This window comes from Bidens hawaiensis, unplaced genomic scaffold (assembly GCF_021521415.1).
Source record: "Bidens hawaiensis isolate Kalapana, Puna unplaced genomic scaffold, B.hawaiensis_p1.1 tig00020420_1, whole genome shotgun sequence".
Classification (NCBI taxonomy): domain Eukaryota; kingdom Viridiplantae; phylum Streptophyta; class Magnoliopsida; order Asterales; family Asteraceae; genus Bidens; species Bidens hawaiensis.
The window spans coordinates 320067-324434 of record NW_027493111.1 but is presented as its reverse complement, the minus strand read 5'-3'; the positions used below and the strand labels follow the sequence as shown (position 1 = coordinate 324434).

The following is a 4368-nucleotide window of genomic DNA, read 5'->3' as shown; positions in this document are numbered from 1 at the left end:
GTGAAATATATTTATAACTTCCAATTTATGGCAAAATTAACCCAAACTTAAACTTTAACCCCAACTTGTTTCCACCTTAAATCCTTGGGGACTAAAATGTAAATATTATATATTAATATATTTTAATATCCAGATCTATAACCCTGTAACGTGAACCCGTATCCGCGGTCCATAAATCCAAACCACGACCCGTTTCAATATCTTGAGCCTTAATCTTCGTCAATAATCAATTTAAGATCGTGCATATGATTCTTGTTACTATAAACGGCCTAACCGACAATTTAACTTAGTTAATTCGATCATATGGATTCGTTATACTTAATATATCATGCCAACCTTGAATCAGTTTTGTTATACATATAAACGATCGTAATATAGCAATTAAACTTCCAGACACCTTCTTCTAACCCTTGCAGTCATAACCTAACAACTTAATTATATTATCTTCGTCGTTTGATCGTGTTCTTGATCCTCACCTGGCCGACTACTTTTTGACGTAATTGAGCATCGTTTTGCTTGGGTTAAACTTAATTAATTACATGGGATAACTCGTTTCTGTGCCTGGATCATTAACCCTATGGTTAATTGATCGTTTATGCACGGATTAAACGATTGATCGGTAGGGTTTATAGGCTTAACTGGGCCTGTGTCTTATCTGTTCATAATATTTAGTGACCACGTTTATAACAAATCACGTGCCAGCCAAGTTGGCTGGTGTAAAATTGTTAGGACTTGGGTGGCTAGGGGTCGTGGGTTCGAAACCCCCAAGCCCGTAATTCTTGTTTCTTTTTGGTTTTAAGCCATATTATTATTGTATTTAATCAACTAAAACTATATTATGAATATTACATATATATTTGTCACACCCCGCCAATAAGGGGTCTGGGAGTTTCAAGGAAAAATTGGTACCAAGTGTAAGCAGCGGAATATTATTGATAAAAAATTACTTACAACGTTTGCACTAAGTATTTATGACAAGGTGTAACTACACAACTATCTCTTCTCTGACACTACTACAATCCCGAGGTTGGTTCTACTAATCTTCTTGGCATCTAATCTTCATTTTTTATGTTCGGCATACGCCTCTATCCTTAAGCATTCTCATTACACAGCTAATCCAAATTGCTAATCCCCATAGTACCTGAATACATGCTAAAAAGCGTCAGCTAAAAAGTTGGTGAGTTCGTGAGTTTGGCTCACATAAACATAAAACTGTTCATTTATAAAAGCGCGTAAGTTTTCGTGTATGTAAGTATAAAGCATGGTACACATCAATCAAGTCCACAATCAATCCTGCATCCGATCATAAGCCCCCTCTCTTGACTTTCAACCGAACGTCACGCGTCCCCCCCCCCCCCCGATTATTACCCTGCCAAGCAATAATCAAATGTTTAGGTCATATGCTGCAACAGTCCGCAGACCTCAATGTGGTTTACCCAACATAGGGTCATTGTAACTGGGGGTCTCCCAAATAGTACTACTCATATGAGCCATAGGCTCACTCCTTGAGTTAATGATTGTGTAATTTTAAGTGGGACAAAATCATGGCAGAGAACAAGTCTTGATAAACATCACACCATAAGTAAAACCAGCATGTATCCAGCCCAAAAAGTTTAAGTAAAAAAGGGCAACACGAAACTCACCTCAGTTCATATGCAATATGTGTAAATAAAGAAAATCTATGAGCTTGCAACTACGCTAAGAACCACCAAGTACGCCTAATATATATACATATATATATATATATATATATATATTGATCAACAATAAGTTATTGGACCACAATTTAAAATGTAAGGGTACTGTGTACTAGTCAATTCAAAGTGCTATTCAATGTGTTGGGTTCACGGTGAATAAAGTGTCCTTTTATGGAAAGTTACACTTAAATAATTTTATAATATTAGTGTTGTGTGTTAGGTATCATAGTTCAACTACTAAGAGTTTTATTTAGCTCAATTCAGTTATTGGGTTTCGATAAAGTTTCCATTTTTGGAAAGTCCGGGCCTTCGATTGGCTTTCGGGTTACCGTATGACCATCAAAGCTATACAATTTATTTATATCAGTATCTTAATGATTTTTGTTTGAAGTATAAGGTCGTAGGATTAGAAAAGTTAACAATACCGGTTTTCACCGGTGTTGTCGGTTTTTAATGATATGTCTCGAATGAATAGTTTATATTAGCGGATACTCTGTAAATCAAAACTTATCATTTTCCAGAACTATATATGTTATTAAAGTAAGTTATTAGCAGGTCCGATGTTTCAGAAAGTTTGAGTTTGTATGGCCTTAGTCCCCGTACGTTCGTTTACCATTCAGTTTAGTAAAAATCAAGTTAAAGACTCGGTTAGTAATTGTAAATTAAGTAAATACTCAAGGTAAGGTTTTATTCACTTATACATGCTGTTGAAAATCAGAAACCTCATATTCTAGTATTTTTCAAAATGCTTGTTCGGTTTATGTCGGTTCAACCGTAACTCGCGTTTAAACAACCATTCTTGACAAAAGAAATGTTGTATCTACCAAAAATGTTTTATACCATTATGATAAAGTTTTTTAAATATAACTTTCTGGAAAAATATCTATTTTATATTTTTGAAGCATTTTACTCTTTTAAAAGTCAGCCCGTTCGTCGATTTTAACGAAACAATGAGTTTAAGCTTGCAAACGGGCCCATTTTGTAAATACATTTTCCCTTAAACATTTCATAGCTTTTATCTAGGCATTTAAACTCACAAGCCTCTGTTTCAAAAACACATTCTAATACTTTCAGTTTTTGAGAAATAACCGGTTTCCAAAAATGCCCTTTCGTTATATTTTTTAACAAAAACTCACTTTTCGTTAAGTAACAAGTTAGGGCCTATTATAATAAATAAAAAATAGGTTGTTTTGACATTTCATGGGATTTAAAAAGATGTTCATTGCTGCATTTTCACTAACGGGCCCGGTTTTGGCTCGTTTAGGTTCTGATTCGGTTTTAAAAGCAATGTTTCACTTAAAATAGTTTTAGAACAGATTATATATCATGAAAACATTATTCTTATAGTATAATTTAGGTTGCAGGGCTAATTTATTAGTTTAACGGGTTACAAACGTGTCAGTTTAAGCGGTTTTTAGCACATAGTTACATGTTATATTTTCAGGCTACTTTATACCAAGTTTAAGGACTTAAATAAGCATGTTTAACTTCTGGAAGTCATGCTAAAAGCACAAAAGTTAATATGGTCATTTATTTGTTCGGTTTTCAAACTAGTTCGTCCTTAAACGAGTTACCGAATGGCCATTAATGTGTTCATGGTTTTTAGGGCTGCATATAGTGAAATTTTAAAGCTACAAACCAGTTATACTCTCGTTATATTTTGATAAGTTAAACAAGATTAGTTGGCTCAGTTTATACTCCGTCAGTTTGGTAAAAAAAACTGAGTTTTTCCATATTGGATTAATGCAAGGGTTTCAAAAAGTGAAATAAACGAAGATATCGATGAATATGAACAACGGATACCTTGAACGATTTGAGCAGATTTAATAAGCTAGTTTATTTTGCTTTCTGAGTTTAATCCGAAGTAGTAGAGATGAATTCAAGGCTGGGATTTATCATGGTAACATTAGAACGATTACGTGTATAGTATATAACAGAATAGAATAGAATAGATCACAAGGATTGTTACCAGTTCTTCCTTGTTCTTGATTGCTGGTTAGGTTCTTTAAGCAGTAACAAAAGAGCCGAGAGTTGACAATGTTTGAAGATGAGATTAAAAGATATATGAACAGAGATGAAGGAGAATAGTTCTTGTAGCAAAGAATCAAAATTTGCATGAAGCCGATGGAGGCTGACATTGATGGTGATTGGGACAGGGGATGACGAGTTTTGATTGTGGCAGAGAATACATCACAGGAGGTGAGGGATTGGGGGTTTGTGATTTGAAGATCCCATAATATCTTTTATTATCTTTAACTAGGTTATAAACCCGTGTATTACACGGGTTTTAAAAATTAAATATCATTCATTATTTTAATATAGAGGGTAGGAGGGGTAGAGGACGACCTAAATTGACTTGGGATGAGAGGATTAAGCATGATTTGATAGACCTAAATCTCTCTGAGGACATGGTTGGGGATAGGAATTATTGGAGAAGTAGAATTAAAGTTAAGGATTTTTAGGTAGAAATGAATACTATAGGGATTTCTATTTACCATATTTTTGGTCACACACCATTATAATATTTATTTTCGTATATATATATATATATATATATATATATATATATATATAGTATTATCATTTTTAGTACGTGCTATTATCAACTATATTATAGTTGAACTTCGATTTCTTTTTATATTGCCTCATACAAATGTAGTCTAGAGCTGAG

The 4368-nt window shown here is 33.8% G+C and overlaps 1 long non-coding RNA gene across 1 annotated transcript; it reads right to left on the bottom strand.

Moving 5' to 3' along the window:
• Positions 1–948: 948 nt before the first annotated feature.
• Positions 949–3923, bottom strand: LOC143560669 (uncharacterized). Its single transcript, XR_013140164.1, has 3 exons — positions 3667–3923; positions 3501–3582; positions 949–1718 (listed from the first exon to the last, which is right to left on the bottom strand). It is a non-coding gene; the product is annotated as an uncharacterized LOC143560669 (long non-coding RNA).
• Between the last annotated feature and the right edge of the window lie 445 nt (positions 3924–4368).